Source organism: Acanthopagrus latus, chromosome 15, assembly GCF_904848185.1.
Source record: "Acanthopagrus latus isolate v.2019 chromosome 15, fAcaLat1.1, whole genome shotgun sequence".
Classification (NCBI taxonomy): Eukaryota; Metazoa; Chordata; class Actinopteri; order Spariformes; family Sparidae; genus Acanthopagrus; species Acanthopagrus latus.
This window is the reverse complement of record NC_051053.1, coordinates 740,001-753,688: the sequence shown is the minus strand read 5'-3', so window position 1 is coordinate 753,688 and position 13,688 is coordinate 740,001. Positions and strand designations below refer to the sequence as shown.

General features: G+C 40.3%; 1 protein-coding gene across 4 annotated transcripts in view; it reads right to left on the bottom strand.

Moving 5' to 3' along the window:
• Positions 1-13,688, bottom strand: part of hspa12a (heat shock protein 12A) — a 158,755-nt gene that overhangs the window by 120,956 nt on the left and 24,111 nt on the right. Inside the window, exon 2 of one of the 4 annotated variants that reach the window (XM_037123841.1) lies at positions 12,154-12,208. The exons of the other annotated variants lie outside the window; for them this stretch is intronic. The gene's annotated coding sequence lies outside the window, so the exon portion shown is untranslated. The remainder of the gene's footprint in view (positions 1-12,153; positions 12,209-13,688) is intronic. 4 annotated transcript variants of the gene reach the window in all.

Here is a 13,688-nt window from a genome sequence, read left to right as displayed (position 1 = left end):
TTTTCCCCCCAGCGAGGTGACATTCCATGTCCCCATGGCCAGTGTCACCGTCCTGGGATTGGGTCGCCGGGGCCCCTGCCCACAACTGCCAGGCGCTCACCTGTGAGCCCCAATCTAAGGCCTGGCTCCAGGGTGGGGCCCTGGTAACATCATTCTGAGTGACGGGAACAACCTTGTTTTTACACTTGTCATCAGGTGCATTGGAACCACTCTTAGTCTGACCCGTCACCTAGGACTTGTTTGCCTTGGGAGACCCTACCAGGGGCATTAAGCCCCGGACAACATAGCTCCTAGGATCATTTGGGTCCTCAAATCCCTCCACCACGATAAGGTGGTGGTTCAGAGGACTATTGGACTAATAACCCAAACCTAACAGAAAGTCAGATATTATCATTGTAGTGGTCACTTTTAGTGACTAACATGTTGGACACAGGAAATGACATTTAACCCCTTCCTGCACTGTCCCAAACACAGACAGTTAAGACATATGTACGTGGCACCCCCGACGGCAGCATGCTCTGCCGCACGTGGACTGCGAAGGCCTGTTCATCGCTGCTTGCAGCTTTAATTTAACATGGTTCTTTCGAGAGAAAGCATTTTTGGATAGTCATTGTAAAACCAGCCACCACAGCCCCCAAGAAGCTTATACCTAAATCAGTATTTCTATTGGAATGGCAAAGCCATTGTATGGTATAGTGGGTTTGTCCAGGATAAGGACAGAGGATAATCTGACTGAATATTGGTTGTGATATTCCACTTTGCCAGTAAAATAAATGAATTTAAAGGTGCACAAGTCTGGTTTTAATGTAACCACCTGTCTGTAGTTGCCACTTTGTGATCTCACACATGTCCCACCCTCAAAACACTATCTGATTGATTACACATCAGGAGTAATAGCCCATCAACACTGAATAATTTGAACTATCAAACTTGCAGCTAAATACATCAAATAAATGCAGTGGAGTAAAGAGTTTGATTTTTCCATCAAAAATGTAGTGCAGTGAATTTCTGAAGAAGCAGAACATTCAAATATTCAAGTTATGTACAAATTCCTTGAAAAAAAGTATTGTAAGAAGCTTTTTCTTCTCGTCTAATGGTCGATGTTCTCTCTCAAACAGAGAATGGCATGGTTGAGAGTCATATGTAAGTAATGCTATTGCAAACAGACTACTGTTCTAGCAATACTAGTGCAGTGCCCGTAGGAAATATGTATTCCTATAGAAAAGTGGGAGGTTAAGTAGCTTTTTCATGGATGGCCAAATGAGGCTGTGTTTGAAGGTGGGACTTAAGGGATATTTAGGTTTGTTGTGAAATCTGACATTCCAGGGTATAATTGGCTGGTTTTGATTATTTTTGATTTTGCCATTATATTTCACCTTAAAAACTATTTACTTGGTGTCATTATTTTCAGCACAACCTCACCTGTGACTGTACAGTTATTATTTTCTTTATTTTGACATACTGTATTAACACAATGGACTTAAAATCGCCAAAAAAAAAAAAAATACATAAAATCCGAGTTGAAAAAGTTACATTGTTCTTTTACTGTGAAAACCACAAACATGTTTAACAAACAAACAACAAACTGTTTTACTTATAATGCAAATATAAATTGTTGTTTGCTAAATATGTGCATACATTTTAAAAATGTACAAAGTTATATGTAACTATTTACATTTAAACCGCCGGCAAAATCCCAGTCCAGCTTGTGCCACTGCAGGTATAAATCTGCTTGTTTCTTAAATTCAAATTCCCTCACATTTCCATATCAAAGTAGCTAGAGTGTTAGTTTAAGTGAAACCAGTATTGCAAAGAGTTGTGCAAGTTGTGCATTGTTCATTACAACAGAGAGTTATATATGAAACAATGAACAGAGATGTCTGACAGAAAGACAGAGCAAGTTCCTCCACAGGGCAGAGCGTTTAGGTCACACTCAGAGGAAATGCTTTTCAAATGCTTTGCAAAACAAAGGATTTCCTTCCTTCCTGTCTGTAATGGAAAAACTGATGGCAAAAGCTCCACTCACTCAGACCATGATTATCAAAGACAATTCTCTTCACCCAGACTGGACAAATATAGATCAGTAATGTGCTGACATCCACGTCGACACGTCATTATCTGTTGTACTTTTTCCTGGTGTTTGATGTGTCTAGTATTCTCTAATAATATCACATATATTCACATTCCAGATCTGATCCTGTAGAAGTACCTTTCTCGGAACAGCTTAGCCACCACACAAGTATTTAATTCTGTTTAATTCCAATTGTACTTACAGTATTGTGCTGTAGTTAAGACAACCACGGGCAGGGTGTGTCTCAAGTGACATGGTTACATGTGCGTCTGTTTCACTTGTATGCATTTGTCAGATGTATTTTGTTTGTTTTAATACAGCTGAGAATCTGCAGAATACCAGATGGCTCCACTTGCTCTGGTAGCCTCAGGTTCTCCCTGGTTTCACCTCTTAGTCCAACAACCTGCACTGTAGGTCAGAGGGACCGTCTTAAATTTTATCTAAAAAAATGGCTCATACACAATCGGATGTGTGACCATTAAAACATTTAAACTCAGTGATTATTTCACAATTAGTGCGTGACTTCCCTTGCTGCCACCTGCTTCCATTTTGCCACCTTGCTGTGTGTGTGTGTGTGTGTGTGTGTGTCTGTGTGTGTGTCTGTGTGAGAGAGAGAGTGTGTGTGAGTGTGAGAAAGAGAGTGTGTGTGAGTGTGAGAAAGAATGTGTGCGTTTTAAGTATCTGTCTTAACTAAGCATTTGTGTGATGTGTAACTATTGTGTATTAATCCTTTATCTTCATTGTGATTATTCTGTTTTCTAGTCTAACATTTTAACATTGTACATTGTATTGTAGTTTACTTTAGGTTGACATTTACATGAATGTTTAATTAATGTACACTGCCCCTGTTAAAATAAACCAATAAATAAATACAATAAAAATAAAAGACATTCCACACTGACCACCAGTGTCTGTCTACTGTCTAAGTTTTGTCACACTACTGGAATTTCTAACTTTGATAAAATACGTATTTGATACCATGTTCAATATGACATGGGAACAATTGAGGGCATCAAATTTTGATTTTCATTCAAGGATTCTGACCAAGTATCTACTGATTTTTTTTTTATATATGAGGAAGCACTCTCTGCCACAAACAAGAGAGAGTGAGAAATCACAGCTGGTCCTGGTGTATCACTACTTACAAATATTCATACAATACAAATCTCAATTTTCATCATTTGTTACAACACTAATCTTAATAGGTATAAGCCATATGCATCCAGACACTGATAGTGATGAGAAAAATGTTGTCCAACAAACTCTTTGAGATTTGAGACAAGCATGGACAAAACCCCAAATTAATCAAATTGGGTGATGCAATAACCAACGTGACACCGCCTGTGATGCACACTGGGACTTCCATGAGATTGAAAGCTGTGTTTACTGTGACTCTGTCCTTCTCTGTCTGTTTATTACTGTGAATGCTGAAGGCATTCACACTATTGTTCTTCTGCAATTTATTATTAGTGTGAATGCTGACACAGCATTCACACTATTGTTCTTCTGGAATTTATTAAAGTTTTTCATGATTCCGTATTTTTTCTTCTCCTACAGTTTTTGTGCTACAGAAACCATTCAAGTATCAAAATGTGCAGCTTTTTAAGGATATTACTGCTTGTATTTTTCTTAAATATTAAGCTTAAATATTAAGCTTTTTATGCAAAATTTTGCCCATTCATCCTTATGGGTATTTTTTCAAATTTCATTCAGCTATAATTTCAGCATACGTTCAGCTATTGAAACCATTCAGCTATTAAAACGTTCAGCTTGTTAAGGTCTTTCAGCCTTCTGCTTTTCAGCTTTTCAGCTTTTTCTTAAATTCAGCTTTTTATGAAAAAAATTTAACATGGCTGCAACTGGGAAAAGCTTCAAATCCTCTTCAAAAATCCTTGACTTTCAACCTCTTCTTCTCTCTCATGATTTGAGCTAGAGACACCATTCCAACTTTAAAAGAGTCACAAAACCTTGAACTACTGGGATTGAATTCAGTTTTTAAAGATATTGTATGATTTGGGACTAATCACAGTTTTAGTTTGAAGAACTTTAAGCCCGTCTTCTGACTTTATAATGGGTGTGTACTGCGTGAGCTAGAGTGTGTGACATCATCAACTGCACCCCAGAGTGTAGAGCAGCTCCAAAAGTGAGAAAAAAATTCTCTTCAGCTTGATTCAGATCCAAAACCTTTCACTCAACATGGACAATGTATACATAGAAATGTAGGAAATCTTGTTGGCTTTCAGATGATGGTCTCATGTCAGATGTACGACTTACAGTTTTGGATGTGGAAGCCCTGGAGCAACAAGAAGTCACTAAGCCGCTCCATAAGCCGCAATGTTAATTTTGAGCCTAAATTTCTGGAAGACAGCAGACGGTACCTGATTTGTCTCTTGTGTTTGTGCCCTCATTTCTCACTTTCCAGAAATAAAAACAAGATCACCGAGTTCGGCTACGTCTCCCCTCACTCACCATATAGATATTTTGGCCCTAACAGTTACGTTTTTTTTGTAAAATCGCAGGGGTTTGGGAGGCATTTTCCCATTCATTCTTATGGGGACATTTTCATCTCTGTTACTTCTCCAGCGTGTGTATCTGTAGAATGCGTGTGTATTGCGTCAGCTAGAGTGAGTGACACAATCACTTGATTGGAGAGCAGCTGGAACACTGGAGAAAGAATTCTCTTCAGCTGGATTTGAATCCCACATCTTTTACTTTACATAGACGATGCAGCCATTTTAAGCTCTTTCTGTCTTTAACATTATACCTTTTAAGTCTTTTCTCACCTATTTATGTTCTTTTTCCCCTCTTACTGTGCAACTTGTTAGCCTGTTCAGTCTTTTCTCACCTTTTTTAAACTCTTTCAGATCTCTTATTCTACAGCTTTTTAGCTTTTTCTGATATTCATCTTTTTGCCTTTTGAACTCCTTCAACCATTCTGCTTCATGTTCAGATATGAAAATGTTCAACTTTTTAAACTCTTTGCGCCGTCCTCAGCTTTTCTGCCTTTTCATCTTTTAAAAATATTCATCTTTGTGCATTTGCAGCTTTTTTATACATTCTGCTTCATGTTCTGCTACAGAAACTGTTCAGCTATTTTTTCACCTTTTTGAGCTCTTTCTGCCCTCTTATTCTACAACTTTTCGGCCTTTTCTGTCTTTTTTCTCCTTTTCAAGCTCTTTCGGCCCTCTTGCTCTACACCTTTCTTTAGCCTTTTCAGATGTTCATCTTTCTGCCTTTTCAACTCCTTAAAACATTCCGCTTCATGTTCAGCTTTGAAAATGTTCAACTTTTTAAACTCTTTCAGCCCTCTTCAGCTTTTCTGTCTCTCCATCTTTTGAAAATATTCATCTCTCTGCCTTTTGAGCTTCTTTATACATTCAGCTTCATGTGTTAGGGTTCTTCTGTTCAGCTATCAGCGTGTTTCTGCCTTTAGCTTTTCAGCTTTTTCAGCTTTCCAGCAGTACATCCAGCAGATTTCCCTTCGGCCTTCAGCATTCACACTGTATTTTCGCAGGAAATGCAATTTGTCTAGTTCTTCTTGTATTCATTAGTCTTCATAGTCACACAAGTTTTGTTCCGCAGCTAATGCTAGACTTTATAAATTGTACGTATTTTGTTGAATTGAGCTTATCTTACTCGGTAGTCTGTTGCTGCCCGGTTAGCTTCCTCATACTAGCTTAGCTCATTGCTTCTTTGCCTTTCACTGCAGTCAACACAGCCTCGATAAACACGTTTTACTATGTCCTGTGCTGACTGTTCTGCAGTTACTGATAGGGTGTCTGTATTAGAGAGACGTGTCCGTGAGCTAGAGCAGCTTCTTTCAGCTAGAAACACAGGCCCTGTAGACAGTGTTAGCCCCGGGCCTGATAGCAGGCCTGCTAGCTTAAGCACTAGCTCAGTCTCAACAGCATCTGCTGTGGAGTTTGTTCTTGCTTGGCCGCGATGGGGGAGAACAGTCACCCCTCCAGACTGCTAACCAGTTTTCTGTCCTTGCTAGCACAGTAGTTAGCCCGGCGGGCTCGCGGGCCTCCCCAGCCCCGGCCAACGGGGTTAATCTCCACACGCTAGTGATAGGTGACTCCATTACCTGCAATGTTAAGTTAGCATCGTCAGCCACTGTTTACTGTTTACCTGGGGTCAGAGCTTCTGACATAGAGGCTAATCTTAGGGTGCTGGCAACAGGGACCTCAGGCACACAGCACCACAAGCTACAGCAACATTGTAATTCATGCTGGGGCCAACAATATTTGTCAGAGGTAGTCTGAGATTACAAAAGATAACCTTGCCAGGATTTTACAGGCCGCAAGAAAGATGTGTCGGCATCGACTAATTGTCTCTGGTCCCTTATCCCAGTGGGGTAATGAAGAGATGTACAGTAGGTGTAGAGCTATGAACTGCTGGCTGGCATGTCACTTTAGGGAGCAGGGCTATGGGTTTGTGGATAACTGGCCTTCTTTCTGGGGTCGCCCCCACCTGCTGCGAGCAGACGGCCTTCATCCTACTGGAGTTGGCGCTGCTGTTTTGTCTAGTAATATAGACAAGTGTTTGAAGCAGGTTTGACACTAGGGATGTAGCACTCAGCAGGTCGCAGGTCTCTAGAGAGCCTGCTAGTGTTATTGTTAGTGCTGGTATGGAGTCCACTAGCCTAGTTAACATGGTTGGTCAGGGACATAGCACAGAGTAACAGACTGATAGCCTAGTTCATAACATTGAGACTGTCACCTTCCCTCGCCACTTTTTCATTGAATCCTCTAAATGTGTAAATCATAATAATCTAATCTTGATCTCCACCTCTCTCCTTACATGGTCTTACATAATAAAATACTGAAGCTAATCACTACTGCATCCCAGCATCCCTCCTGCACAGGCAGCCAAAACCTACTACTACTAAAAGGTACCTTGTTCCAATTCCTAAATTATCTACCATAAGCTCCACCGAACAGCCGGCCATTGGAAACTGCTCCAATGAGCTTAAAACCCTCAAATGTGGCTTTATCAATATTAGATCACCGTCAACCAAAGCCTTACTGATAAATGATTTGATCACTGAGCATGAGCTGGACATGATTGGCTTATGTGAAACATGGCTGAAACCTAATACTTTTCTGCCATTAATTGAAGCCTCCCCTCCTGACTATAACTACACCCTAACTGCTTGGGCCTCTAAACAGGGGGGATGTGTTGCTCTAATCTACAAATCTATTTTCAGTTTAAACTCCAACCAAGATATTAAATGTACTTCATTTGAGGCTCTGGTTTTAAAACCATGCTCATCAAATACTAACAGCCTTGTCCAGGGAACAGGCTTTCACCTGGTTGTACTGTACAGACCTCCAGGGCCTCACACCCAATTCCTAGAAGAATTTAGGGAATTTATTGCAGATCTTGTGACTCGCTCAGATAAAATCCTAATTATTGGGGATTTCAATATACACTTAAATAAGCCATCTGATCCTCTAGGAAAAGCCTTTTTGAGACTTCCTGATATTTCCAACTTTAGTCAGCTTGTCCATGAACCCACTCATTCCAGTGGTAACACTCTGGATTTGATAATTTCCCATGGACTAGATGTGTCAGCCCTAAACATTGCTTCCGTCTCCTCTGCTGTGTCGGACCACTCTCTCATTACAATGGAAGCGTCATCAGCCTGTCCCTATGTCAGTGACACAAATGTTCTCACTTCTCGTCATAACAGCCCGACTATCACAGCGATGCTCAGTGGTAAAGTGCCTGGGGTCCTGGCTCCTTTTGTGACTGTGATAAAACCTGTGAAAAGCCTCACAAATAAGGTGAACTCACTACTTGTTTCGCTCCTCGATTCTGTGGCACTGGTCTCTACCAAGACAAGACGACCAAAGAAATCTATTCCCTGGTTTACTGACGAAACCCGAGATCTTAAGCACGCCTGCAGGAACATGGAACGAGCATGGCATAAATCTAAGTTGGTCATTTTTTATCTTGTGTGGCGTGATAGTGTACTAAAATATAAGCATGCTCTAAATACTGCTAGAACAGCATATTTCTCCGGCCTAATAAACAATAATAAACACAATCCTAGATTTCTCTTAAAAATCACAGTCAGTGTGTAGTGCCGAAACTACTTGTCTATATTAGCAACTAATACATTTTTTTTACTAAGCAAAAACTCACAGGTGGAGTCCCAAATTAAGGCTGAAACAGCAGATCTTCCAGTCAATGGTATTTATTTCACACAGCAAAATACATGCAGTGAGCTCTCCCGGGATGAACTGATTTCTCTGTCTGATCCGGGGGTTTCCACGCCCTTGGATCCTTCTTTTTGGCCTGATCAATACCCTTAACCACGATTAACTTCCATTTTTAGATTATACCAGTGGAATATCTTCCGAATAAGGTTTTAAAAATAAAGCAAGACACCCCCATTTTGGCCCCCTCCCTCCTTGGGGTTCGGGTGTCATCTGGCAATAGTCATCTTTTGTTTATTTCACATTTAGCAGTCATAATCTCCATATACAGTAACTGTGACTCTCGTGTTCCTCTTAAGGGATGCTTCCTCTATGGTTTATCCCCTGCAGGCCTTGCAGGTGCTTTCCTTCCACACACACAGAACAGCTGAACACTTCTAAATAGGGTGATGGTATTACAGATCAGGTTTTTATCCACTACAGGTGCACCCTTTAATGCAAATGATTTCTTTTGCAATAAAATTGATGAGATTAGAATCAAAAGAATCATCCCTGGGTTCCTCGTCAAAAGTTGTTAAAAAATCTCCTGCTGCTGATTTTCAGTTGGTCTCAGCTCTAAACACTTCTGAAAATACCTCCTGCAATGCTGAATATTGTTAACTCATCACTCATGACTGGTGTTGTCCCTGCTAGTTTAAAGTCTGCTGTGGTTAAGCCTCTTTTTAAGAAACCACACCTCGACCCAGGAGCGCTAAATAACTATCGACTAGTATCCAACCTTCCCCTCTTCTCTAAAGTCTTAGAAAGAGTCGTGTCCGAACAACTTTCAGGCTACTTACTCAATAATAATCTCCTGGAACCTTTTCAGTCAGCTTTCACAACCTGTCACTTCAACGAAACCACCCTTACAAAAGAGGTAAAAGATATTTTACTTACCTTAGAATCTAACTCTACCTCAGTGCTTATGTTACTGGATCTCAGCACTGCATTTGATACTATAGATCATTGAATATTGTCAGACCGACTTGTAAGTCAATTTGGCATCTGTGTCCTGGCTTTTAGCCTGGCTAAAATCATGCCTGTCCGAAAGAACACAATGTGTTTCTTACAATGGTACTTCATCAATTTATACTGCTGTGAAGTATGGAGTTCCCCAGGGCTCTGTTCTGGGCCATTTGCTCTTCTCTTTATATATTTCACCTCTCAGCCAAAATATTCGAAGCCATGGAATACATTTCCATGGACCATGCGGACGACACTCAGCTGTATCTGCGCATAAAATCTGATGACAAATCTCAAATCACGAAATTAGAGACCTGGCTACATGCGGTGAAGAAGTGGATGTCAGAAAACTTCCTGCTCCTAAATTTGGAAAAAAAATTGAGATGCTGGTCATTGCTCCTGCCAGACAGAGACACCATGCTGATAAGGTGAGTGTAACCCTCAACAACTGTGTTATTTCTCAAAGTTCAACCATCAAGAATCTAGGTGTTACTTTTAATTCTACACTCTCTTTTGATCAGCACATCAAAGAAATTACCAAGATCGCCTTCTACCACCTGCGCAATATAGCTAAAATTAGGTCCTTCCTGTCCACCGCAGACGCAGAGATCCTGATTCATGCCTTTGTTTCGTCTAGGCTGGATCACTGCAATGCCTTTTTTTCAGGTCTTTCACATGAGAGCACTAAAAGTCTCCAGAATGGTGGTTCAGAATGCTGCAGCCGAAGTCTTAACAGATACAAGAAAATTCGATCATATTACACCAATCTTAGCATCTCTACACTGGCTCCCAGTACATCCAAGGGCATTTTCAATGTATCAATTGCTTCTTCAGTGGGTAGGTGTCAGTCTCTGAGTGCCTCTAGTACTAGATTTACATTGTGCTGCCAACAAGAAACAATCTGTTTATTCTGATCAATACCGCATTTCTCTAACTTTTGTTTTTGTTTTCTGCTCTCACAAGCTGCAAGCTGTGTCATTCTCTACACTCTCTATAGCTTCCCCCCCTTCTCTCTCCTCCACCTCTACCTCCCCTTTTTCATTCAGGCTCCCTTCTGATGCACCACGGCCCCCTGGGACCATCTACCATTTCCGGGTTCCTGCTGCCTTGAAATACCGACCAATCTAGATCGTCACACCCTGGGCTCTGCTGGATCATTGCTATCCTCTGCTTCACTATCTCCTCATGTGTATATTCCGTAAATCTTGATGCCTCTCTTTGTCAGTTACTAAATATCTTGTGTGGTCTGCCCTCTTCCAGGTCAGCAGGGTGGACAAGAAGTCGTGTGGTTCGGGCACCACTGGTGATGCCTCGTTCAGCTCGGTCGTCCCCTGGATCCATTCACTTTACATATAACTTGTTTCAGACTTTCTGTTATTGTAACTTGTAAACACAACATCTATTGCATGGCTGTCCATCATTGAAGAGGGATCCATCCTCTGTGGCTCTTCCTGAAGTTTCTTCCATTCTTTTTTTCCATCAACGTGAAATTTTTCCTCACTCGAATCGAGGGTCTGAGGACAGAGGATGCCCTTCACTGTACAGATTGGAAAGCCCATAGAGGCAATGTGATTGTGAGTTTGGGCAATATAAATGAAACTGATTTGATTTGATTTGAAAATTCTGTGCAACTCGGCATCAAGGGGGCGCTTTTATCACAAAATAACCCAAAAAACACCTCACTGATGTTCACTGAACACTGCATACTTTGTGATATGGGCAGCCCTCGAGAGGAGGCCCCTCTTTATCTGATCCTCCCTTTGTTCTCCCATCCAGGTAATCAAACGCTTAGTATCTTGTAACAGGGTGGGTAAATTCACCTACAGACAGCTGACAGCAGACATACAAGGACTTAATTTGAATGTTGATGCTGTGCATTCAGTATTTGATTTCTCATTAAGTATTTGCTTAAAAATGGTACTGCAGTTGAAGGCTGGATTACAATGCTGCTCAAGGGGATATGATTGCTCTGGAGCCCTCCAGAACAACAAAAAATCAAGTCTGTTACATGCAGCTCTCCAGAACTTAAATTGTCAAAATCTTATCAGAGTAGCTCAATAAGAAAACAGAAGAAATAAAAAATGTGAACTAGTTCATTTAATCTGTGTGAACTGAACTTCCTAGCTCTGACAACATATAAACTTGCACAACACTGGTGATTCAGTCTAGGGGTATGTTGTGCTAACTGTAGTCTTGTTTATTTCTACTCAGCCATAAAATGTGTAGATAAGCTCCACCAGGCTGCAGTACAAATACTACTGAATGTCTCTGTGTTATGTAACTATGACCACAAGAAACTGGAGGTCTTACAAGTACTGGAGACTTAATTCATGGTATCAGCTGCATAGAGCTTACAACAGATAAACACTCTGAAGTGCAGCCATCCTTGAGGCAACCCCCGCCCACAACAACTAGTCCAAGCTTAAACAAAAAGCACCACAAGTGGTGCAATGTCCCCAGGAAGAGAGGGAGGACAGCCAGCTAAACTAACCCCCTCCCTTCTGTTTAACTTGTCTGCTTTCTTTTTTATGGAAAACAATAAGGTAAACTCATTTTCTGTAATAAGTGAAAATGTTTAGTCATTAAATTATTCTTGCCATGCCAAAAACACACCAGTGGGAACACTGCAACTAATGAAGGTAAGCTTTAACAGACAAAGCTGTTGAGGTTAGACTTAATTTTATTAAAGCTAGTATTGAGAAAAAAAATACAAAATGATAACCCAGAGCCTTGCTCCACCTTTCCAAATTCCACACTGCCAACACCTGGTGGAGTGAGGAGCATTCATTAGCATGTTTTCATGCTTTCAACCAACAATGACAACTTTATTGAAACCAATATAATTTAATTTATGATTTCTGATTAAGAAATGGCTCCAGAAATGAAAGACCACACCTACAGTAGGCACCTACTCACATTGTCACTGCAGTCTCATCTGTGATAATCAGTCAGGCCTGCCCCACTATCAGACCTGTCAATCACGTGGAAATAAAAATCAGCAACAAACAGTACACAAGCATTTAAAAGGTTGTGAATGTCATGCCCTGCAAATACATATGGGCTGTGATTAGATGTCAACAGTGTTGGGCAGTACTGTATTACTCAGTAATATATTACTGACATGATAATACTTATCCCAGAAATGAGAAGTGAAAAGGGATGACAAATTGGAAATCAGTGATTAATATTACATTAATATTACAGGCTGCTATTTTTTTTCTACAATTTTTATTTAGTTTTTAATAATAACAATACAGTAAGAAAAAAAACAACTTCCTCAGAGATAAGAAATGGAAAAGAAAAACGATAACAACAAAAACAACAAACAAACAAAGCAACAGAGCCTGTGTGTAGTTGTGTCAGTATGTGTTCAGGCCACCTTACAGAACATGTCTCTATTTATATGTTAACCATTTTCCCCAGCCCTTCATAAAGAGATTTTCTTTCATTTTCAGCTTGTATGTAACATGCTTCATCACAAGAATCTTATCAATAATTAACAAACTACTGCTTGTAACTTGGAGCAACGGTCTTCAGCCATTTCTCAGTAATGGCTTTTCTTCCAGCTGCCAGGAGGATCTTGACCAAATATTGGTCTCCTACATGTACAGTTCCTTCCAAATGTCTTAAGTATAGAATAAGATTTTGGAATTGCATATCCAAAAACACCACAGAGAGCTGAATGAACATCCCTCAAGGACGGCTGTATATTTGTGCATTTCAAAAAAATATGAGTGTGATCTGGATGTGGTTACATAGTCTCCAGTGTGGCTGCTGAGCATTCATCTGTTTACTTTTCATTTTAAATAACAAATAACAAATTAGATTCTTCCAATCCAATTCTCTCTATCTCGTTGATTGTGTTGTAGTCTGATGTGTTTTCCACATATCATACCATATCTCCTCTGGGATCTCCTCACCAGCTCCCTTTCCCATTTGGCTTTGACATATAATGTTGAATCTATTCTTAAGTCCATTAAACAACCATATAAAACTGACACAGCTTTAGGGTTAGTACTGCTACAAGTACCATTTTGATGGGATGTATTTTATCCTCATTCATTTTAATATTTTTGATGTAACAGTCCCTAATTTGTAGATATCTGAATAAGTCCTGATTATTTAGATCATGTGTTTTTTTTAGGTCTTGAAAGCTTTTCTTTTCACCCTTTTTAATAGTTGTAATTCCTTTTTCTGCCCTTTGTTTAAATCTATTATCAAATTTGCTTGGTATGAATTTTTCATCAAAAACTATCCATTTTCCGTCTATCCATCCATTTTCTTCCACTTATCTGTGGCCGGGTTGCGGGGCAGTTGTGCAGGGACACCCAGACTTCACTCTCCCCGTACACTTCCTCCAGCTCCTCCGGGAGGATCCCAAGGCATTCCTAGGCTAGCCAGGGAACATCCGATACAGATGCCTAAGCCACCTCAGCTGGCTCTTCTCGATG